Below are 26196 nucleotides of genomic sequence, written 5' to 3'. Positions count from 1 at the left end.
CTTCCCCAGAGTCTCCGGATCATAACCCAACCTAGGTGGCACCTTGATTTCAGCCTATGATACACTGAACATAGACCTCCCCAGAGCTCACCTGGACGGCTGACCTGCAGGACTATGAGATAAGAAATGGCAGCTCTCTTAGGCCACTAGGTTTCTGCTAAATTGTGCAAGAAGAGAAAGCCAATACATTTGGCAGCTGAAATGGGCCTCCTGTGGATGGCTGGCAAAGCCACATTTGAGAAATGAAGATTGTCAACATCTTGTTGAGCAACTCATGTGGTAAACTCAAGAGAAGCATTGAGGCAATGGCTTGACCAGGTCAATTAATTCCTATGACACTCAACATACAGTATTTCTATATTTTATATTTAAATAAAGCAAGATTTGTATGGTAACAACAACAACCAATTCTAAAACATCTCCAAAGAGGAGGGTAAACAAGATGGACGGACGGACGGACGGACGGACAGAAAGAAGGAAGGAAGGAAGGAAGGAAGGAAGGAAGGAAGGAAGGAAGGAAGGAAGTCTTTTTTTCATTCACATTTGCAAATTCAGCACATAAGAACGTTTGCTAAAAGCTGCTCTAACAATTAAATCTCCAGTACACTTGAGGGGAATGCTAAATGCAGAGAGAATAAGGCAATTTCAAGAACACTTTCAAGCTTAAGATCACAAGATCTGAATTAAACGGTATCCACATATGACCTTGCCCAACCTCAAACTCAGACTAGCTGCTTCCACTTCTGGTATGCCAAGCCAAGAAAAGCTTTTATTTGCCTGTTCTCTGAGCCAATATTTGACCGATGCTAATATTATTATTACTAAACAATGGCAACCCAACAGATACCATATACTGAGGTCTTTCCTCATGTGTCAGGCACTTTCCAAAGTATCTGACATAGTTTTAAATTTCCTTCATCAATCAAATTCATGAAAGAAAAAATAAATGTTTCCAGAGCCACTGACTCCAAGGTTACAGTTCCCAAATACTCTACTTCCTTTACCTATTTCATAATTGTTAGAATACAAAGACTAGCCCAGCTTCAAGTCCCAGTTTTGCCAAGCTCAGAGACCTTGGACAAGTTCTTTTTCCCTTCTCCAAACCTCAGTTTTCTCATCTCCAAAAGGCTGACAATAATTGTCCCTAATTCACAGGGCCACTGTGAGGGCAAAGTGAAATCAGGCACACATCTCCGCTTAGTGGCAAGTAAGTGGTCACAGGTCAGTAATGGCAGCCACTGGCCACCGTATCAGCAGAGATGGAACGACGCCCTGTATGGCCGCTCCATGAAGGCTGTCCCATCTGCAACAGACAAGCAGTATTTCTTATACATGAGCAGCAACTTCCTTCCTATTAAAAATCTGTCATATGAGCTTTTTCTTTAAACCTCTTTTCCAAATTCCCATGCCACAACACAGAATATTAATATTCCCCAATTGCCAAAGTCAGCTCACTGTTCCAATTCTGAATATAAACACATACCAACCCCGGGTTTCAGATCATTAACTTCTTTCCTTTTCTTTCTTTCATTTTATCATTCCTAACTTAGAGCAGCCAAAGAGATTCATATTTTAAACATCATTTAAAAAAAAAAATTCCCTTGCTCCCAAGCTGAAACCTTTTTGTGCCATTAGCTTTAGCCCCAAAATTGATATATGAAGGAATTTGCAGCCCCCTGAAAACCACACATGTTTAGAATAGAAAAAATAATTCAAGAGCAGTGGACTCTGGAATAATCACTGAGAATACCCTGCCCCACTGCTACCAAAAAATTATAGGTACCCATCTTCCAAATGTCATTAAGGATATACTTTTGAAGGCCTACGAAAAGCTTAAGGCAGTCTGGGATGAGGTATTCTTCACCTCCAACATGTGCCCTCAGTATAAAAAGCATCAAATGATCTCAAACTCACATCCAACTTTTGACTCCTGAGGAACAGTGGCTAACTCCTTTCTGGTTCAGAAGGGATACCCTTAATTCTTTTTTTAAAAAGTAAAGTATGGAGTGCTACCTGAAACTTGACAAGCGCTCGTCCCAGTGACTGGAGGAGAGGGGCCACCACGCACCTCCAATGGACACTCACAAAGTCCCTAAAACCATCTACTTCTGGACTGAGCAACCCAGAACAGGGGGTTCCAGTTTGTCTGAGCCTCCTTTGCAACTCCAACAAGCCACTGTCATTAAAGAGTATTCATGGAGGGTTATTCAAGGAGGCTGAATATATATATTCCTCGCTGAAAACATCACATCACAAGACCCTAGCAATGGAAGGTAAACACACACCATTGAGTATGAGCCAGTATGCAAAGATACTGTTTCCAAACTATTAGAGTTTTACGGTCACAACTGTAATGTCTGAACACCACCTGCAATATTTGTTTTTTAATAAACTCACATTTTCTTCTTACTGCTCACGTTAGCCTCATCCTTAAGCCAAAATGACAACGACATCATGGTTGTGCTAGTTATGTTTCCCCGATTTCACATTAAGATAAATACAAACTATGGGTGACTGGGTGGCTCAGTCAGTTAAGCATCCAACTCTTGGTTTGGCCTGGTGGCTCAGGTCATGATCTCATAGTTCATGAGTTCAAGCCCTACATCTGGCTCTGTGCTGACAGTGCGGAGCCTGCTTGGGATTTAGGAGTCTCTTCTCCCTCTCTCTCTGCCCTTCCCCTGCTCACTAGTGCTCTCTCTCTCTCTCTCTCTTCCCCACTCTCAAAATAAATAAACTTAAAAAAAAAAAAAAGATAAATACAAACTACTGAAATGTAAACCATCTGTGGTCCATGCTCAGAGCAAAGTTAAGATGAAGTGTGTAAAGGATCAAGCAGTGTTGCTTAAAAAGAAGCCTCTGGACTGTCTCCATGCTCTTTTTACAAGGACCTGCCCTGCCTGCTCTCGTAAACCATCTTCATGTGCCCAAGTTTCTGCTGATGGGGTCACTTGGTTCCAAGGGCCACTGAAATGACAGTGGAGTAAGCCAGTCACAGACTCATGGTTAACTGAAGGTGAGCAGGAGGTCTGGTCAGGCTGGGTGTCATCCCATGTCATCACCTTGCCCTATTATCCATTGTGCCTTGCCAAATTGGAACCTAAAGGACATGGTCTGGTTCTGCCATCATCACTCCCTGCAGCCTTGAATTCTGTTCCGTCAGCCTGGACCACGCAGCTGTTGCTACCCTCCATCATGCACTCACTCATTCAGCAGGTACCATTACCCCACGAAAAGCCTTTGTGTGAGAACGGACACCTAGGCGGCCAACAAACCGGCCATAATGCCCTGTGATGTGCAAGAATAAGCTGTTTCACCGGGCACACCCACGCTTATGTTCCTGAAGAGACAGCCCACTTTGGGTCGGCCGTGCAACAACAGAGTCCTCTGTTCTCCGCAGCCATAATCCACCACCTTTAGCCAGAAGGCAGGGGAGCATCAGGCAACGTGAAACTCCCAAATCCAAAATAAGTGAATTCAGGAAACTGGCACTCTTAGGAAAGTCTGATCCCTCACTTGTCTCTCTCAACCTTGATCCCTCACTGTGTCTCCTCTCAACCTTATTTTCCCTTTCATTTATCTAGAATGACAGCCAGAGAGACATGGGCACATTTGTTATGGACAGCAGCTAGCAGGAGATCCAATTCCAGGGTAAGCAGCATTACCTCGACCTCATATTCCAAAATCTCTTGTGTTAATCTCATACATCATAGAGATGGCTAAAGGACTTCTCACTTCCAAAAGGCTCAAACCAAACTGAACCATTTTCTGGGTTTGGCAACAACCAGAATTTTCCAAGAGTCACTGAGTTAAGTCCCTGTCCTCTAAGAGCTAAGACCTTTTTCCACTGCTTTTAAATATGATTATATGTAAAGAAAAATTGGCCCATACTTTTCTAATTCCTGTGTCCTTCACTCATCAAATGTTTTCTCTGAAAGCTATTTGGTATCCAAGAAGGCTTTTGAATATCTTATAAGTCTTTAAAATTCCTCCCCTCTTTGAACTTGGGAAGCTGCATTTTTTTTTGCTAAGAGCAAACTAAATTTGAACCTCAAAAGGTTTTAGGTCAGTCGGAAATTTAAACCTCCTCCAAGTACAAGTGGGTTGTAACCCAAAATAAAAATTAAGCTTTCTTATCTTAAATATATATATTTTTTTCCCATTTTCCCCTTCACATGTCTACCAAAATGAGAAAGGTGTACTCAGGAGGAGGCTGTATCTCTCAAAAAAAATGTGGTCTTGAAGCAGTTTGACAGCTTGACAGTTTTTGGTTCAATGGACTAAAAAGTAGAAGACTATAATTTAATGTGGCCAAGTGTACCCAAATAAATAAGAAAGTGTAACCAAATAAGAGTCATGTACCTCTGACAGCAGTTGGTATAAATTCACTAGTACATCGAGCCCATTATAAACTAAAGTGCTAGATAAAAAGTCTGGTCACCATCACCTATGGACTGCCTTTCCACTTCATTGCTGGTAGAAAAAAAAAAAAATCAAGAAAAGGAAAAGAGTGAAGACTTTAAACTTTTTCCACTCCTAAACTGAAAGATGATTGTAGGTCCAAATGAAGAGAAAAAGATGAACACGCCCCCTTCATCTGAGCCTTCAGGACAATTAATGCATCTCAGAGTTCAAAGCCAGGTGGCTTACACTTCCTTCTGTCCTTCGTTGTTCTGATTTTCAAAGAAAAAAATCCTAGGCCCTGTGATTATCTTTCATCATTATACAAGACACATTAAATATAAGAGAACCTTTCCCTTACTTCATTTTTCAACACTAGAGCAGCAAAATCAACCCCCAGAAGTGATATGAGGACAGGAAGTAAGAGCCGTTTCCTGAAATGCCTGGGCTACAATCTTTGTAATCAGCCGAGGACACCACCCACCACATCTGGGTGGGCACCAGAGCCCATTATGCTAACTATGATTGAGCTGGATGAATAGCAAATCTGTCATATTGTGGCTGGGCAGCAAGTGGGAATAAAACACCAGCATCCAGGATGTGCTGCTGCATAGCATAGAAGGCAACCATGTCACTACAGAAAGGCTAGTCTCCTTCCAAATATGTCAACCGGCCCACATTCATGATGCAGTTTAACAAATGCCATTTTAACATGCAAGAAAGTGAAACAAAACAAAACCCAGCATCCAGACCACAAAACCCCAAAGGGGCTGAGATTCCCACTCTACAATGGACAGACGTCATGCCTGGCTTTCCGTAGGTGGCCTCAACATTATCCTAGATCTCTGAGATCTCTGTGAGCCTTGTGAGGCAGGGCTGTGCATTTTCTCTGTGCTCTCTGCAGGGTACTCATAAAGCACCTGGCATGCCAAAGGTGCGCAACAGGTATTTGCTGAATCAATTTGTCTGCACGTTGACAAAGGCACAAACCAGCCAGTAGGCCCCTCAGTGAGTCCCTGGTGAATAGCATACCATCCCGCCACACACTGCTTCCTTGGTGGCATTTAGTATCTAACTTCCCGGAGACCACGGGTGCTCAAGAGAACTGAGAAACCCCGGGCTCTGCTGTTGCAGTACCTGACTGCAAATCTTGGCATCCCTTTTTAGCTGTGTGCAAATTACCTCATCTCTCCTTGCCTCAAATTCCCTCTCCTGTAAACTGACAAGAAAAACAACACTTCGCCCACTGAGGTGCTCTCGTGATTAAATGAGATAATCCACGTGAGAGACTTAGTCTAGGAAACATGAAGTGCTCAATACATGCCAACTAGTTCTTTACTTTCACTATTGTGGGTCAGTAAACAGTTACCAACGTACACGCTTCTAACAAACAGAACTCTTAAATTCAAATTAACAGTCATTAAAATTAACAGACTATATTTCCAGGAATCAACATAATGTAAAAATCATACGACAGAATAAAAGAAGCAAACTGCACATATGAGTGCACAGCAAGTGCTGCATTTGTGTTAGAACAATGGCAGTAGCTTTCAAGGTGAGTGAACACACACACGTGTGGAAATATAACAAAAATTCTCTACAAGGCCAAGTCTATCATAGTGCTCACCTGGAGGGGGGTGGGGAGTCTAAAGGAGCTTAAGTTTTCTTTGTAATGTTCTAATTATAAAGCAAGTGGATTCCGGAATCATTTTCTTAAGTTATCATTAAAATTTTAAAACACACGTTTAAAATGTACACCAAAAATAAAAGCAAAAATGAAACACACACACGCGCGCATGCACACACACAAAAACTCATCTCCTCTGGCAGCACCAGGAGGGAGCTCTCCATGTGGTTGCTGGAGGAGGGAACTGTAATTACTTAAATAATGGCTTCTTGGCTAGATCGCAGGCTCTGCCTGGCAAGAAACCCACTTGCCTTATCATTCCACTTGTGTCCCCAGCACTGATCACAGCACTAGGCACACAGTGGGTGTTCAGCCTGTATCTGTAGACCAAATGGATGCCTTTAGGAAAAAAAAGAATTCCAAAAGCCTTTAAGCAACTGGATAAGGTCTTTCATTTTTCAGTATCTTCCTTGAAATTCGAAGCACATTTAATTATTTAACTTTCAAACTAGGAGAAAAGACTTCTGGTCAGCCAAGGGTTTAAGAAGCATGTTTAAATCACAGATATTTGGGGAACTCTCCTTGCCAAAATGGTGCTGTTTTTATTGTCCCCCCACCCCCATCTCATGTCACGACCTTGGAGGCACAACAAAGAGATTTTGTAGGTGGGTCCCACACGGCCTGATGTTGCGATACACTATGCAGACATGGTCTACCAAGTCTTGTGGGCCGAAACAAACACGTCAGCAAAATCTACCCATCGTTGCTATAGATTTATGTCGGTCCAGCAATTATACAGGCTGTCACGGGTTCTGGGAACACGCTAAAGTGAAATATAGAAGAACTCCTTAGAGAGTAGCAGCAAAAAAATCGAAACTGCTGCTCCTCCACTCCAACCCCCTCTCTTTCTAGACTGATGTCACCACCCTCCCTCCCCTCAGAAGAAAAACCATGAGAGCTGCAAAGAGCCACCTACTTTAAGTGGCTCATTGGTGGGTCATATTAAAGCACCGTGGAGGGAGTCATGGAATTCCTAGGGGGAGTACGGGACACTTCAAATATTCCCCTCTGTAAACCTACGATACGGTATCACTAAACACACAAGACCGTGCACGTTTCTGAACTTGAACTGTCTGTGTTGGGGAGACGGATTTTATACTTCCTTCACCCTCTGCAGAAGAATGGGTGAATGAGGAATTCTTTTCTTCTAGCCATGAGAAATCACAAAATGTTCACAAGGAGTTCTGTGGTCATAAAATCCCGTGTCCAGACCAGGCAGAGTAAGGATTTCAACCAGGAACTGCCCTCCACCCTCATTATTAGCACCAAGGCCTAGAACACCCACTCTGTGCCAAGTCCACCATAAGGATCAGAGGGTCCAACAGTGGACACAGCAATCCTAGGACCACACTTAAGGGTCCAGCAGAGAAAGAAGAGGGACACATATGATCACAAATTCAGTTAATCCACACAGTAGCAAGTGTCAGAAAAAAAATCTAGGTGCCTAAAACTAAAACCAGACTGCAGACATGGAGAGAAAATGGGCTTGAGTAGTACCTCTGGTTCTGAAGATCTTTGTAAGGATTCAATGAGATCATTTAATTACAGCACCCAGCTTAATGTGGAGTCGCAAACTTGAGTACCCCATTCTACCGCCCTCTCTGTATCAGAGAAGCTGGAGAGAGATGCTAAAACAAATTGCTTAACTTACTTGAATGAGCTCACTGCTCAGAGGAATGAGTAAACTACTCAGCCATTTATTCTTTCTGGAAATATAAGTGACCATTACTGTGTGCCAGGACACAGGTGCCAAAAATACGGCAGGGAATAGGTCAGACTATCCCCTCACTGCCATGATGCTTATATTCTAGTGGGAAGACAAAACAAGGAGGAAATGAGTTCAGATCTCAGAGAAAGCTATTAAGGAGAAAAGGAGGCAGGGTTATGCATGACAGAGTCAGTAACTGGGCAAAGGTCTTAGATCACCCGGTCAAGTGCAAGCTCCTCTACAAAGATGACATATGAGCTGAGACCTGAGTGACAAGCCAGGTACATAAAGAAAAGGGAGGGAGGAGTATTCAAGTCAGAGGGAACACGAGAGGAAAAGTCCTGAGCAGAAAGAGGTTGGCATGGTTAAAGAGGATAAAGAAAGCCAGTATGGTCGAAGCCTTGTTAAACACTGGGGAGAAAAGGTGGGTGACCCAGTGGGGAAGGAGACACATCTTGGTGGCTTTGTAAGCCAAGGTGGGAATTTGAGGCACTCAATTCTAGGAGTCTGCTCCCCAGAGAAAAAGCACTATGTATGGCTCCAGGGAGTGACAGCTCAGCATGTATACAATAAGTACAATTCCATTAGAAAGCAGACGAATTTGTCCTGTGGCCAGGTCCATAGAAGGAATGGCTCACATAACTAAGTAAACAGCTGACATCGCTGTCAAACATCAAACATTACTGGGTTCACTTGTTGGAAGATGTTAGGATTAAAGACCCTGGATTCCCAAGGAGGAGGAGGAGGAAACATCTTCCTTCTACCCATATATTACTGAATCTCCACAGAACAGCTGGTCCGTAAACGCAACTGAAAATCCCTTAGCACCGCAAAAGCTGAGCAGCTAGAACCCAGCACTTTGCGTAAGCAACCGAAAATTCTGCCTCTTCTCAGAAGCCCCTATTGTGCAGCTACATAAATGTATTGGCAGGCTTCTGTTTTAACTAAACTGACTTTTAATTCTGTATGTTTCCTTCACAGAAAGCCCTGATGATATATATTTATGATGCTGTCCTCATAAAAGTTACTTAGGAGGACTCTTGGCATCACAGTAAATGCTTCCAGAGGTGACCACATGGCCTTGTGAGTCCTGAAAAACAGCCGCCAGGTGTCAGCTTGGCCATTCCCTCCTGGAGAAGGTCTTTCAATCCTACTGCCTGGCTCTCCATATAACAGAAATGAAATCTCACCAGTGCGGCTTAACTAAGTGGAGGCATATTTCAATTTTTTGTTAGTTTTTGGAGGACTTTTTTTTCCCATTAAATATGCATGTTGGTTTAAGCTAGGCAACCTGAAGAATCAAGAACTCACAAGTGTGGATTATATCTACATCGGCTATGTTTGTTTCTCCCTGCATTACGGCTCTCGGCCCAACTGACTTGCTTCCAGATAACTACTTCCTAAGTGTCCTGTCAGGTTCACATCACCATGCCAGACTCATTCCCTCAGTTTAGCCACCCTGGTAGAAAGAATGTCTTTCTCACTGGTTCCTGGACAGAAGTCCAAGGAAAGCTCTCATTGGCCTAGTGTAAGTCACAAGCCCTTTTCTGGAGCAACTCATGTGTCCTAGGACCTTGGCAGGCCGACACTGGGCATTCGTTCCATCTTGTGGCTGGAGCTTATAGGGTTCCAGCAACAAAACGGAGGAGGAGATGATCCCCAAAGACACCCCAAACTGGGCAATGGGAAAGCGTGATGACCAGGTTGCTACTTCAGCCACATCAGTCCACTCCAGCAGAGGTGTGAGTTAATGAGGTTACGTGTTGCATCTCACCATATGCAACTGAATAATGTGGAATCCTCCTTCCTAGCCAGCATCATCTGGAGTTTTATAATTCTCTGAGTCCTGCTTTCCTAGGCTATTTATTATTAATCAGTCCTGATCCCTTCAGGTGTTGTGAAAGTGTTCAATCAATACTTTCAAACACTTACATGACTGAGCAGAAATAGAACTACTTACCTCTAGAGCCATCCCCAACATTCTCAATTGGGTATTTTATATCGGCTCTTTCCCCTGACCACTGATAGCATAAAATCTCTTCCTTCCAAGGTGTAAAAGGAAAGCTCTGACACTAGAATGTCTCAAAGACAAATCAAGTTTAATGGTAAAGGTGGTTTCAAGCTCATGAGCTACAGTGGAATCAAACCTACGTTACTCTTTCTTGGCCTTCGTTCTCCAACATCAGGCAGAGTGGCCACCTTCCATCATCTGCCATCCCAGACGCTATCTGACACAACCTGCCATATTTGAGTGTACAGTTATTGTCTATCCCACAAGAATGTAAGCTTCAGGGGTCCAGGGCCTCATGTACTAGGGTAGCCCCAGGCCCTAAACAGTACTTACACATGGCCAGCACTCAGGAATTACTGTTTGGCTATAGGATAAGGTGTCACAGAATCCCTTTTTCTTCCATAAATTCCCATAGTAGCCAATTTGGAAATGCTACAATAAACAATGATTAAATTAAAAGGCATTGCCAACCCAGCAGAACTAACTTCTGACTTATCCCTAGAATCTAAGCCATCCTCATCTTCAGTAGGATATCCAGCTAACCAGGGTTCCAGAAAGCCCTTAAGCCATGAAGGTTACTGTGCTTTGATGCCCCTCTGTTTCTATAGCCCTTTCACCCTTCCTGGCACCACTATGAACTTGCATACTTGATTTTCTTATAAAAATATTTTATAATACTTTCCTTAAATTGTACTGGGGTCTTGAATTATCCAACACAAGTTGGTCAGCTGATGAGGACTGAATGACAAGCCACCGTGGGGACTATCCCCACTTTCCAACTTCCTCAGTTGTCCTTGACTTGTCATCTCCAGTGGCCTTATCATTTCTCCAGCTGTGGGCCTCTGATGCCAACTGTATTCAGAAGATTCTCAGCAAAATGATCACACATCTTGAATTCGCCTATTGCAACCATGAAAGAACATTAGACTCACTGCCATTTGCCTAATTAGTTCTATACCTTCCAGAAACACTTTGAGGTCTTCTTGCCTTTGTGTTGGCCAACAAAACCCCCTCTTTTTATAAACAAGCTTTTCAGAGAAGAAATTTACTCTAGCTGCAATCAACCTTTCTAGAAGGCAACATTCTCTCTGACATGACAAGAGCCACTACAAAACAACCACGGCGGGAACAGCAGCTGTACGATACCGCTGACACCTAAAAGAGTCAGGGGAAAAATAGCTGGTGGGGGAAAACACCAAGTCCATAAACATTGCAGAGAGGCGAGGCTCCCCAGCTCTCGTGCTACATGCAGCAACCAATTACTCTCTCAAAAGAAGAATGCAGGTCTTACATGAAGTGGAACAATTAATTTCACGCTTGTCATCCTGGCCTCAATAGTAAGTTGATTTGAATCAAATATTTGCGGTACATTACGGCTTGCAGGGGACAGTTCTGGTGCCTCCTGAGCTGACGGACTGCCTTGATGGCTACCATTGTAAAACAATCCATCAATAAGAGTAATTATGGTATTGATCAAAGCGGTTGCCTGCCTCAGATTGGAATCAATTCTCAGGAGTTGCTGGGAACAGAAATGTCTAATGGACTATTCCATCACTAGTCACTGCAGCAACTGAAACAGCTAATATTCTGGAAAGTTCTTAATAATTACTCATTGAATCTGCATTTCTGCTTCAGTGCTCCTAACTAGACCCTGCTTACTGTAGCCTGAAAGTCGGTCCAAGTGGGGGAAGGAAGGGCCAAATGCAGATGTATAAAGTGCTGGCATTGACCAAAAAAAAAAAAAAAAAAAAAAAGAAAAAAAAAATGTAGAACAAATAATGTGGAAAACTACCTTCAATAATTTTATTGTGTCCTGTTAATCAGAGAAGTTTTTTTGTTTTTGTTTTTTTACAGAGTTTCTGGGTGAGAAAGTATACTGGGAAGAAAACTGTAACTCATAGATGCTGCTCTTAGAGAGGTCCCGGGCAGAAGAAGAAAATTCTGCATTTCAATGGTGATGGCATCAGTAACAGAGTAACACATTATCATTAATGTGAAACTGGCCTGCAGGTGCCATTCACCATTTCCTAGATCATGTGGGAAAATCTGGGAAGCAGCATGAACTTGGGGAAACCCATATTAGCACATAAGCCTAATAAACCTTTCTTTTTCTCTCACTCAAAAGCCTTTTTGATTTACAATCAGGCTCTGCTGTACCCAGGGCAGCCCCTACATGGAACACAGGAAGAGGCCTGAAGCTGCTACACTCCTCACCAGGTGGTCTCTTGACCCGCACAGCTGGAGAGAGGGTAGCTGTCCAATCTTGAGGACTTCCTTCTCTGGTCCTAGCAAGACCTGGTACCCAGCACAGACTGCACATCTCTACTAACAAGATTACAGATCTAACAGAAAAGGTGTTGCTGTCTCAGGTTTAGAGGCTTCCCTTTCAGGTTCTCAGCACACACAACCTTCTTTCAGGGTGCAGGCCAGTGATTCATCCTCGCAAAGTCTTACTTCTTGCCCCTAAATTTGACATTGACATTCCCTTTCCAGCTACAGCTTTTGCGTTTTCATTTTCTCATTATTTCATTGCTTGTCCAGCTCCGACCCTTAACCTCTCTGTGCTTCCATACATCTATGTCTACTCCTGTAAAGGGGGAGGAAATGATTAATTCTGAGGGTACAGCGTTCAGAAAAGGCTTACTTAAAGACATCGGATGTGACTTGAGGGGTTCCCCAAGTACCAAAGTACCTAGCAGTGGAGATAGGGGAGAGGTTTTCAGGCAGAATAAATAAAAATAATATCAGCAGAGGCCAGAGAGGAGAACGGGGCGTCAGCTAGTGTTGTCTACAGCACAACAGTATTGTGGCAGAGACAACCCACGTAGGGTGGGATGCACACAGGGAAGGGCCTGCCATACAGAGCTCCAAGCATTATACTTCCTTAGAGGTAGCAGGGAGACAGCTGATGGAAATATTATTGTACAAAAGGGAACCCAGAATTGTTGTGCAAGATGAACTGAGAAAAGGAAAAGGAGTGGGAAGACCAGTCAGAAGGAGAGATGATGCTAAAACACCAAATTCTTACAAAGTAAATCTGTAATTGGGATACTATTTCAAATAGCAAGCGGATTAATACTCACATGGACATTTCCCAATGCACAGCATCACCCTGCATTTCATCACCCTGCATGTGGCTGCGAGAGTGGCCACAACATTATTAGGAATTTACAGGATCATTAGCCGCCCTCCTATTTATCAAAGCCCTATAAGACGCCTGAGTGGATTCTGAGTTCAGTTTGGAAAGTTTCAAGATAACAATATATTTATTCAGAGGCTTAGACGGTTTTAACGCCAGAATGACTCTTAACTCTGCTTAGCACTGCAAACATTACCATTAAGTCAAACATGATTCCATCTTAAAAGGGGGAAATCAGGGTTAAGGCAGGTTTTAACCTGAGAGAAAAATGTGTGCAGTAGAAACCAGGCAGCCACTCCACCAGGGAAAAGTTACAGATGTTTGTCTTTCCCTCAGCAACCAAATATTAATTTCACTGATGGCGAGATTAAGGAGGCAGACAATACTCAACTGAGATTACGCCAGTGCTTTTATCTGCAATTGGCAGCACCCTGAAGCTGGGGCTGGAGGATGGGAAAGTGTCCCATTAATGCTCTGCACAGCAGATAGGTTGATAAAGCCTCCACATTGCAGATAAGGACTGTGCTCGTCCTAGAAATCCACAGACTCCCTTAGAGCATGCAAGCCACTGGGTATAGGGTTCTCCCATATCTTTCTTGTTGCTTCCTATGAATTTCTGATGGGGAAGAGTTTCACATCAATTCAAATAAGTTAGTAACAACAGTAACAACAATAATAGTAATAGCAACTGACACTGATGCAGCACTTATTACATGCCAGGCTGTATTCTCAACATTGAACATGTAATCTTTACAACAACCCCGTGCATTAGGTACTATTATTACCTCCATTTTCATGCAGGGGAACTGAAGCTCAGCGAAGTTCAGGAATTTGCCCAAATCCTTGTCTTCTCCCATTAACACTCAGGCATACATACGTAACCACCTGGAAGCTACCAGAAGGTTGCATTTGGTGGATACCTCGTCACACTCCTTCAGAGTGAATACACTGTGTTGTTCCCAAAAACAACAGTGGATTATTCTAAGCTACTTAAAGGTTTTAACTGGCTCCTAAGCCACCCGACAAAGGGGAAATGGAAGTGTGGGATGGAAGCCGATTGGGAGATAAAGAACCACCACTTAACCCAGCTCCTATCTGGAAATGGAAAATGACCCTCGAGAGATCGGACACATCCCTGACAAACCCAAACCTGTCATTTGATGGGAGAGCATCGCTCCTCAGAGAAGTGCTTCTCAAGTGGTCTCCAACTGCATCAACATCGCCTAGGAAAATGGAAAAAATCCGTATGTCGGAGCCCAGCCCCAGCCCCGTGACTCACTGTGAGGAAACACAAGGAACTGCATCTTAAACAAGATCCCTGCGTGATTTTATGGAGAGTCCTGGATTAGAAACTGAAGTCATCCCGATCTTGCTACCGTGGACTCCTCCAAATTGCAAGCACACATACACGAATATGCAAATACCTTCCTTCCTATCAAACATGTGTAACAGGAATAAAGAGACCCGACCACAACCTCTTATTCGCAAAGGAATTAATGCCGCAAAGCTCCTTATGCTGAACAAAGAAACACCTTAAAAACACACGCTTGCTATAGTATTTTGAAATATGTCACACCAACAAGAAGATGCTCTGGGCAACATTGCCTGAAGCAGTTGGGTCAAACCCAGGGCAGTTTTTTATCTTTGCTATTATATTAAAGGTCTAATTTCAGAGCCACCAGTAAAAAAGAAGGCCACGGGATGATTCATTGAGAAAATGAAATCAAATCCCAATCTTTAAAGACCAGCCAAAACCACAGGATCATTCAAAAGGCAAAAGTTGGGTGACTCTAGGATGGCCAGCAAAGTCTCAGAGAGTACGGACAGTTGCTGAGGCCAGGGAATGATTTCAGGTGAGAACCATGCTGTGTGGAAGCTGAGATCCACTGTGCTTCCTTGGGGCCTATTCCTCCTGCTGGCCACACTCTTCTGGCCACCCCAAGACGTCTCCACCCTCTCGCGGAACCCGCGGTCAACAGCAGGCTCTGGAAGAGTAGGAACACGGGAAGTGTCACTCAGATCCCTGGCACAAACGAGCTGGGCGACCACAGCCAGACAGCAGGGCACAGATGGCAAATGCCTGTTCCCCGGGTGACAACAGAATAGAGAGCAGAGAAATTCAGTTCGGCGTCCCTGGGTGGGCAGCCTGCACGAAGATACCAGAATGAAGAGCAAGACCATGGAAGCCTTGGTGTGGAATGTGCAGGAACTCCTGGAGACAAAAAAGTCTGCTTTTAAAGACCTGAAGCCAAGTCCTAATTACAAAATCCCTGGCCAGGTAAGTCTTTACAGAATCCACCCCCTCAAAGACTTCTAAAACAAAGAAAAAGTAAAAATAAATCCTAGTAGACAGGAGAGAGCCAAGACACCGGCCCACTGCCCTTGACCACAGAAATGAGACAGCTCCCTGTTCATGCTTGACCCTGAGACAGACATTTCCTTAATAGGTAGGGCTGATGTTATCTACTAGTAAATCTATATACACCCATTGTATAATTGAGGTATTCTCAAATAACTTTTGGTGTGCAATCCAGTACACAGAGCTCAACCTAAATCTAGCGCTATTTTCCTGACAATCGCATTATCAGACCATCCTTGGAGAAAGCAGAGGTTTTTCCTGTAAGGATCTGCTTGTCCTTGAGCAAAATTGTATAAAGGGAATTTTTATTTTTTTAAACGAGATTATCGTACTAACAAGGCAGCTCTGCAAAAACAGAAATTGGACCCACTGGGATCCAGGCACTTTACATACATGTATCTTGAGGTCCCAATTAAGGAGTATTTCTAGAGACATTACTACAGGAATAAAATCTTTCAAAAGCTGCTAATAGACAGTACATAAACACTGGAACCAAGCAGAGTTCAACAGGAGAGCTTGAACAGTAAAACACCAGGGCCTCGCTATAACCCAGCACGTCCTCAAATTTCACACTATTGTTCTGTCTTATCAACGGAATCATTTTATGATAATATCATTTTGATATTTATCTAACTAGCCCCTTGGAGCCAGGTCACCTAATAGTACTTCTGCTCCTTATCAGTGCCACACTTAAGCTCCAAAGGAACAATATGTGTTTAGATTCAAGAGAAAAAATACAGATTTCAAGGACCAGAGCAGACACAAGGCAAACATTGTTGAGGGAGGCAATAAAGCTACTCCATTTCTGAAATTGCCCTAAAAACTAGATGGTGTGGGATCAATGTGGACGGGAAGGCTGCAAGAGCCCTTTTTTGGCCAAAATAGGTTGACAGTTGAAATTTCCACCCATTTGCACTCACTACAATGCCACGGTCTACAGATTCTAAATAAACAGTGGCAGATGGCAGTAACGATGCTTCCATGACGAATCCCGCATTTGTCACCTTATTCCATCCTAAATAATCTATGGTTTCAAATTAAGTTGGTTATGCAGATATACTTGTCATCTCTTAACTTCAAAACAAAAAGACACTGATTCTCACAGCAGAGTTGGAGATGCTCAGCAATTATGCTTCAGAGGCTGACTCTACTTCCCCACCTCTTGTAGTGACTTGAGTCTATCACTCTCATCCTTTGAGGAATCCTCTTCCCTCCTGTGCCCCAAGCCTATCCTTGCCCCCCCCTTTCAAAACCCTGTAGCAGGATCTATGCCATGCAGGAGCCAAACCTGGATTGATTTCCCACTGGGTATCCATTTCCCAGCCTCTCCACTTGATCTGGCCCTGATTGCGTCTACCCATCCCCCTCACCATTCTCCCCTCTACATTCTTCGGTTGAGACTGTCCATACCTCACAATCTGCAAGCTGTGCTGCCTTGGCACATGTGCACCTGCTTCTGCTTCTACCTAGAATGCTCTCTGTTCCTATCTCCATTCCTCCTTGTCATCAGGTCTCAGATTGAACGTTATCTTCATTGCAGAATAAATGATCCCTTCCCTGGACACAGAGATGGAATCACTACCTAGCAGCACACTAGCAGATGGCCTGTTGCTCTGCCTAGTTCTTACTTGCATCTGAGGACACTTTCTTGCTCATTTGTTTCTTATTTCCTTCCCCCACAAGACAGTAAGCTTCCTAGAAGCAGCACCTTGATAACCTTTGTAAATAAAATGGATGTATAGTTCCATGTAACCACATGTTCACCACTGACCACAAAACAGGACTCTGCCTGATCCTAGTATGTATATCAGAACAAAATAGCCAGTCATGAAAATCAAATAAGAAAAGTGGTAAGTAATATTCACTGGGCTAGTAAGACTCTTGCTGATCATGGCTGCTTTCTATCAAACTTCAGACTTCACAGATATTGTATTCCAAGAGCACATAATGATTTGTAGAAAAGCAGGGTTCTCTGAGGACCTTCACAACATGTACATGCCCAGTGCATTTCAGAGAAGTCCTGACCAGTTCACCACTAACTGGTAACACAGGGCACTGACACTGTGATATGAAAAGCATCAGAATATGATCTTTTCAAACACCAAAAAGGCAATTAAAGAGTCACCGGTAGCTATTTGGAGTCGCTATGGACCACCTTTATATTATTAAGAGACAAGAAAAAGAATGGTCCTACTCACCCACCCAAAAAAATCCACAGTTTTGGTATACAATGTTGAATGCTTGTATATTCATCAGGGTTGTCCAGAGGCACAGAACCAAAAGGATGCATATATATAGAAAGTAGAAGATCTATTATAAGAAATTGGCTCACGCAAGTATTGAGAACAGCAAGTCCAAATCTGCAGTGTGGACTGGCAGCCTATAGACCTAGGAAAGCCAGTGGTGCAGTTCCAGTCCCAAGGCCAGCAGGTGGAGACCCAGGAGAGCCAATGGTACAGATGAAGTGTAAAGGTAGTCTGCTGGAAAATTCCTTCTTGATCAAGGAGGCCAGTCTTTTTGTTCTATTTAGGCCATCAACTGATTAGATGAGGCCCACCACATCATGGAAAACAATCTGCTTACTCAAAGTTCACTGATTTAAATGTTAGTCTCATCCAAAAAAAACCTCTCCAAGTTGATACAGAAAATTAACCATCACAAGTCCACCCCTTGCCAACTTGGCATCCACATGCATTTCCTTAAACCATACCTAACCTCTAAATAAAGGCAACGACAAGGTCATATCCCACCTGATAGAACTATTCTGTGCACAACCAAAATGCACTAACCCTTTCCCCAGAAGAGGGTGTGAAATCCCTGGATGATGCTTACTCTTCTCTTTAATATCCAGTAATTTAAATTCCACAATGTAAAGTTAGTAATACTTAAATACTATGATATAAAGTCAACACATCTTATATTAGAAGGATAACACAGGGAAGAAAACAAAGATATTTGCTACATACATACACACATTCATAACAAAATAAGGAGGAAATACTCATGACAGTTACAGTCCTCATTTCTGTGACCAGTTAAGTGGTCATAGTTGTGCTGCCTTGGGGCATTTGCACCTGCTTCTGCTTTTACCTAGAATGCTCTTTGCTCCCATCTCCATTCCCTCTTGTCATCAGGTCTCAGATTGAATGTTATCTTCATTGCAGAGTAAATTATACCTTCCTTCTTTATATCCACCCTCTTTCCACCATCCATTCTGTATTCCCTTTGCCTTTAGCAAGCACCTCATACTGTGGCTCTTTACCTGATGGAATGACCAAAGCTTACGGTCTTAAAACTAAGGCAGCCATAACAAAATGCCACAGACTGAGTAGCTTAAACAATAGGACTTTGCTTGCCAACAGTTCTGGAGGCTAGAAGACCCAGATGAAGGTACAGGCAGGGGTGGTTTCTAGTGAGGACTTTCTTCATTTGCAGGGGCCACCTTCGTGCTGTGTCCTCACATGGCCTCTTCTTTGTGTGTGCACACCCCTGGTATCTCTTCCTCTTCTTATAAAGACACCAGTCCTAATGCTTTCATTTAACCTTGATTACCCCTCCATTAAGGCCAAATCTCCAAATATAATCACATTGGAGGTTAGGGTTTCAACACATGAATTTGGGTGAGGGAAAAAACATAATTTAGTGCCTAACAGCTTGCAATAATATTCCCAGTCTCACCCAGGTTCATATGCAACAAGTAATAGTTACGGGAAATAAAACTATTACATTTTCTAGACATTTTAGAGAATATTCTATTTATTCACCCAAATTTAATACATTTGGCCAACAGTTTGAACACTTTTTGAAGCTAAGAGATGACAAGTATATCTGCATAACCAACTTAATTTGAAACCATAGATTATTTAGGATGGAATAAGGTGACAAATGCGGGATTCGTCATGGAAGCATCGTTACTGCCATCTGCCACTGTTTATTTAGAATCTGTAGACCGTGGCATTGTAGTGAGTGCAAATGGGCAGAAACTATGTACTATGTACACTGTTCTAGGCACAGCAGATACAGGCAGTAATCAAATGAGACACCAGAGTACGTCTTGGTGTCTTGGCTGTTGGTCATTGTGGCCCACTCCTCTCAGATATGAGGTCCCAATATGGAATTAAATCCTTTCATTGCAGGTAATTTTTCTTGAATTATAGATTCAGTGTTAGTTCTGTTTCTTGCTTTACTTTTCTTTTTCAGGGGCTCCTATTAGTTATATGTTAGATCTCCTTTGTCTGTCTTCAATATTTGTCCCTGTCTCTTGAATTATACTTTTGCTACTTAAAATGTTCCTAATTTTCACCTTCTCTTTCTTTGAAGGCATTTTTGTTGTGTTTATTTGCTCTTGTGTTGCTTCCAGTTTAATCTTTATTTCTACAGGATTTTTTCTTCCATTTCCAATGGCCTTCCTCACTTGTTACTTCATTTCTTAGATTTTTTTCTATTTTGATTTATGTTGCTCTGATATCTTTTATCACTTTGTTAATGAATTTTAGTTCATTCTGACAACAGTAAATTATAGTGTTAACCTGTTTTATGGGTTCATCTATGTAGCGTGTTATATGTAGAGATGTTACTCTGCTCTTTATTCTTTTTATCTCGCTTTATAAGATTTTACCTCCATAGTTTTCTATGGCCTATATTTATGTGAAATTAATTTTCCTGAACTTTCAGGAAGGAGCATGGCTCAGAGTGGCTTTTCTAACTTCAGAGTTCCCTCTCCTGTTGTTTTCATAGAGTGTTAAAAAAATGTATGCTGGTTGTTTTCTGAGATATCCTAGCTCTATTTCTACCTTCACATTCACTTTTATTACTTTTAGAAAGAGAGAAAAAAATTTCTGTAAGCATCTGGGCAAAAGAACAAGCGACTTACAAGGGAAAATTGTTATAATCAGACTTTGAAAGTAACATTTAAAACACTCAAGGAAAGAAAATATGTGCCAAGGATTTTATATTCAGCAAAATTATTTTCAAGTATAAGGGACATAGGTTACATGTAAAGCCTCAGGGAATATAGTCCCCTTGAGCCATTTCTGAGGAATACACTAGAAAATAAGATTCAGAAAATCGAAATGGCTAAAGAGAGGAGATTAGGACTGGTGGTAAAGATGAAATGTATAAATTCATATAAAATATATATGTGGAATAAATATATAAATGAAAGATATATAAATGAAAAATTAAAACTAAGTGAGTGCTACAAGGGAAGGTATAGTATGAAATGGCTACATGCCCTCAAAATGTAGATACAGTACAATAATTTTTAATAAAGAGAAGAGAAAAACAAATTTTAAAATATGTTTTAAGTATTTTGAGAAGTCATATTCATGAGATCTTATTCTGAAACGTTTTATAAATAAGACCAAACAAGTGAATTATTAAGAGTTATGAGACATTCTAATTCTATCATCCCTTTGTCCTTGGAACCTAGTTTCTTTTTTAAATTTTTTTTTTAACGTTTATTTATTTTTGAGACAGAGAGAGACAGAGCATGAATGGGGGAGGGTCAGAGAGAGGGAGACACAGAATTGAAACAGGCTCCGGGCTCTGAGCTCTGAGCTGTCAGCACAGGGGCCCGATGCGGGGCTCGAACTCACGGACCGCGAGATCGTGACCTGAGCCGAAGTCGGCGCTCAACCGACTGAGCCACCCAGGCGCCCCGGAACCTAGTTTCTTGATGGAAAGACAGAAGATACGGACGTAGTATATATAAGGTCAAAAACTCTATGGCCCTATCTTTGAATTGGAAGTATCAATATGAAATCATAATTTTTTTTAATTTTTTTAATTTATTTTTATTTATTTGGAGAGAGAGAGAATCCCAAGCAGGCTCCGTCCTGTCAGCATAGAGACTGATGTGGGGCTCAAACTCACCAACTGTGAGATCATGACCTGAGCTGAAATCAAGAGTCAGATACTCAACTGACTGAGCCACCCAGACGCCCCTAAAGTATTTTACACACACACACACACACACACACACACACACACACACACACACACAGAGTTATATTTATACATCTTTATCCTTGCCAGCTTTGAGCTTTGTCCCCTAAGTGGACCTAGAAACAAAGACTAACCAAGTAACACTGAGCACTTCTAGCGCTCAGACCGTGGCCTTGATATGCTTATTTCTCACTAACAGAAATCAGAACATCTTGCAGAAATGGCTGATTCCAGGTGTGCAGTAGGAAATGTACATGAAAAGCCTAGAAAATCTTGTGTAGCAGGGAAGCAAAGACTGTCAGGGCCATGTCAAATGATGCCCTCGTGAAGAGGCTCTCCCAAGGCAAGGATCTGAGCTTCAAAAAGATGATAACTGTAACTAAGTGAAACTCAGAAAATATGTTTAGATCCATCTGTTCATGATAATACTAACAAAAAAGCACACAACCCATTGGTTCCCTTCCAAATACAATAGGGGAGAGATTCCCTACCTTGAACCTGGTGAACGAAAGCAAACAATCAAGGATTTCTCCTGCCTATCTTTACAAATTATACTGAACCAGAAATCAACAGAGGCAAGGAAACACTTCCTTATAGAAATATTCCAGCTAACAAATGAAAAATAAATGATACACCCAGAATATCACTGCTTTGCAATCCTAGAAGTGACGGATCTAGGCATCAGACACCAATAGCAGTGAATGACACAGAGAGAGCGGTAGGTGCCATGTGCCTCCCAGCAAAACAGCACTCTGCCACTGCCCAGAGTCCTGCCAAGGAATTAGACTTGAGTCTGGTCAAACCTGTCAACAGCAGCTGCCAATTAATTTACAGGAAATTCCAAGGACAGAAGAACAGGGTGAACTCCATTATGACTGAGCAATCAGCAAAATACAGTTAAATGGCCTGATTTTTAACTAATAAATTGTAAGGGAGGAAAAAAAAACAACAAAGGGATGGAGGAGGAGATAGCAAACAGAGAGGAAACGAGTGAAACTATAGTGTGTCTGAGATGCACACTTGAGTGGCCAAACTGCAAAGAAACACAAGAAGGCAACAAAATGAGAGACTATCTCTGCCCTTAAGGTGTGGAGAGGATGACAAAAATAACTTAAAAAATACATAAATTCCCAAACCAATCAGGTTTATTTATAAAAAATTCCCTACCAGGTGACAATGACAATAGAGAAGCAAACCCCAAACTCATCATGACCACTCTCCTCTTTAAAAAGTATCCATTCTTGTGTTCCATTTCCATTTGGAGCACTGACAACAGGTGGGAGCATTGGTGACGGCTTCCATTTTCCAAAATCAGCATTCACTCCTGGTTAACAGTGGTAAGGGAATGAGAGAAAACAGTGTAAACCCACAGAAGAAGGCTTTCTGAATAGATGCTGTTTCTTAAACTCTGTATTATGCTGAGTAACAATTCCATTATATAGAGTATCAAAAGTTGGCCGATGAAATCCATGCCCCAGGCCAATTGCCACATCACCAGAGTGGGAAGCAATCCAACATACCAGGCTCTAGATGAAGGATGGGAAGGAAGGCCTGGCCTAAGGTCAAAGGCCCTAGCCTTCAAACAGAAGCCAACCTTAGAACCAAAAATCTATTTTCTCTCTGGTTCAGCACAAGCTACCTTTTAAGTCCCCAAAGGAAGGATCATTCACTCACTCACTCACACACACACACACGCATGCATGCACGCACGCACACACACACACACACATTCTCAATCATTAAAACAAACATACAAACAAAAATCCTGTGTTCTTTGACAATCCAGCCACCTGTAGGCTATGACCATAGAATTTATTGTTCAAATGAAGACACCATTAAGCTTGATAGGGAGTGACATTAATAATTATGCCAGACAACTGGTATAAACTGGCATTGTCCTGGACAAATCAGGACAAAAAGATTACCTTAGGTATGACCCACCCAACAAATTTTAAAGTGCTCATATGTCACCTAAATCCTTCCAGATTTCTAGTTTCAGCCTTTATACAAAAGGTAAAAGTATGTAATTACCAAACTATCAATGGATCCCCAAAGGTAGGAAGAAGATCATTTTAAGAGGTACTTGGACAAATATATACTGTTTATCTTATTAGTCAAATATTTCAATGTGAATTGAATAATGTATAGATAGCATCTTAAACATATGATTTCAAATATTTTATTGCTTACAATGAAACTAAAGTCTTCAAAATGTCCACTGATTTAAATTAAGAATGACTAGTAAATGCCTCTGCATGCTTTTTTTCTTCCTTCAGCCAATAAGTCAACAAGTCTTTGCTGAACCCTTACTATGAGTAGGGCATTATCCCAGATCCTGGGGCCACAGTGGTGACTCTGGTCTCTCTTCAGGGAACTTATCAGCCACTGAGTCTTTGCAACAATTGATGTTATGTTTAAAGCTAATGAGGCATATGATAGTTTGATTGACTCTGTTTTACAGTTAACAATTTTAACATAGTTTTATTCAACTAATATTTACCAGTCAGTTTAGTTTAAAGCCCAAGAGGAAATGTTCTTTTTTCACAATCACCTCCAACGTCTCGGCTACTTCTGGTTCACCAGCTGCTCTCCCCAGGTCAAGATTCAGTGCTTTTCCCCACTCCCTGACTAAATCAGTCTTGCTCATCTATAGCAGGTGGGGCCACTTGACTCAACAGCTGAGCTAAGCTTACTCAAAGGACACCCAGTAGTTGTGCTCGGATGCCACGATTTCTCAGTTCCTCCCCAGTGCCTCCTAGGTTGAAAAGGACTGAGGGGACACTATTGGGCTCTGGGCAGCATGTGCTATAGAATTAGGTTGCTCTCCAGCAGAAGATGGGGAAGCACTGTCACCTGAATCTGTACCCCCTACACAAAGGAAGCAGATTTACTCATGTGCTGTATCTAAGACACACATGTCAAACATTACCAGTATCTTTTCCACACACTATTGTGGGCTGACTATATGTTATACGTGCCACACAGGTATACATCATGGATGTGCTAACCTCTGTGACCTTGGGGGAAAAAAATAGAAGAAACCAAAACTAGCATTGCACAATTTGGAAAGGACCTCCAGAAACATTCTAATTTCAGTATCTACAAATCCAGTAAGGAAGGCAAGGCAGGTATTGTTATCCAAACTCAACAGCTAAGGAAAAAGGTTTGGAAGGATCTGTGACTTGTCCAAACTCATGCTGGTAAAAAGTGGCCAAGTTGAGTCAGAACTCAAGAACTTTCTGTTTGGCTGTTTTTTGGTTTTTTTTTTTTTTTTTAAGTTTTATTTATTTTGAGAGTGAGAGACAGAGAAAGAACACAAGCAAGCGGAGGAGGGGCAGAGAGCGAGGGAGAGAGAGAATCCCAAGCAGGCCCCACAGTGTCAGCACAGAGCCTGACGTGGGGCTCGATCTCATGAACCATGAGATCATGACCTGAGCCGAAATTAAGGGTCAGACGTTTAAGTGACTGAGCCACCCAGGCGCCCCTCTGTTTGGATGTTTTAAGTCTGGAGTCTGGAGCCAGATAATAGGTGGCCGACTTTGGGCCCCAACCCCCCCAGGATTGTTTTATGTGTGTGCAGGAGGGGATGTTTTGTTTCTGTTTGACTGGTTCTCCCTTTTGATTCTAAGTAATCTTTTTTTGTTAAAAGTATCAAATGCTTCACTGACCTGAAGAATAAGTGTAATGAAAAAAAAAATGCTATCATTTATGCAGAAACGTAAAAGACACTCAGTTCCTCATGCAATATGAACAGTCACCAACCCTAAAGTTTGTGAGCGCTGAAAATAATGAACCCATGTGAACGTACAACAGACTAAATACTGAATATGATCAAGAGCACCCATTCCATTTTTGGCCAGATTTGTCTGGCATCAACCGGCGTTTTTCAAGCATCTAATGGCTCCCTTGGTCTTGAGTCTTCCCACACCATCCCCTGTCTCCCTAGGTAGTGAACCCAAGGTCTCTGCAGGCTTGGGTTTCCAGAACTCCACAAGAATGTGGGATAGAGGGGCAAGCACTGCTGAGCTAGAGAATCAATGAACCGGAGGCAGAAGGCACAGTCTTGAAGGATGTCTGGAATCAGAGGGCACCTGGTTTATGATGAGAAATTGGGACTCAGGCTAACTGTTGAAGCTGATGGCGATTCTCCTGTACCCCAATCTCTTCCGGCCTCTCTGTTGGTAGGAAGAGTTTTGTTTGGTTTGTTTTTTAAGTAGACTTCACCCCCAGCGAGGAACCCAACATGAGTCCCAACACTGGGCTTGAATTCATGTCCCTGACACAGAGGCCTGAGCTGAGATCAAGAGTTGGACGCCTGACTGAGCCACCCAGATGGCCCAGCAAGCGTATTTTCTACAGAGCACTTAAGCGTTTTGACAACAGGTAAAAGTTGCTTCACTGTCCATTGTATTCAAAACTTCCTCCTTGCCCTCAAAGCAACCAAAGCCAGCCACCACTGACCACACACTTACCATGTTCCAGGTCCTGCATAACAGCTTTCCCATGTTTTCTCTCACTTAATCCTCAAAGCAACTCTATTTCATAGGTACTCTTATCATATTTTGGATGGAGAAACTGAGGCCAAGGAAGTTAACATAACTTGCCCAAGATCACACAGTAAGCAAGTCTTGGAACTGCTAACCAGGTACCAGTACCCTCCATATTTGGAGCTGGGTGCATGTGTCCCCAGAAGCCAAACCCTTAATCACTGCCCCACACTGGCACCTTCTGTCACAGGAACTTGCTAGAAATTGCCAGCCTGCCATCCACTTTGTCCACCTCCCACTTCCAAAACAGCCACGAGACCAGCATACAGGTCACACACCAGCCCACGGTCCTGTGTGAAGTTTGAGTCAGGTGTGCCCAGCTTGGTCTCTGTGAGGCCCAATTTGGTCAGGCTCTGCTCTGCAGGCCATGTCTTCATCTTAAAGTTGCCCAAAAGCTCCTT

General features: G+C 42.5%; 1 protein-coding gene across 1 annotated transcript in view; it reads right to left on the bottom strand.

Annotated features, from left to right (window-relative positions):
* Window positions 1-26196, bottom strand: part of CACNA2D3 (calcium voltage-gated channel auxiliary subunit alpha2delta 3) — an 859990-nt gene that overhangs the window by 721936 nt on the left and 111858 nt on the right. The window lies entirely within an intron of this gene.

The sequence above is a fragment of the Panthera leo genome, chromosome A2 (genome assembly GCF_018350215.1).
Source record: "Panthera leo isolate Ple1 chromosome A2, P.leo_Ple1_pat1.1, whole genome shotgun sequence".
Classification (NCBI taxonomy): Eukaryota; Metazoa; Chordata; class Mammalia; order Carnivora; family Felidae; genus Panthera; species Panthera leo.
The sequence above is the reverse complement of the archived record's forward strand: the minus strand, read 5'-3'. Positions and strand labels throughout refer to the sequence as shown.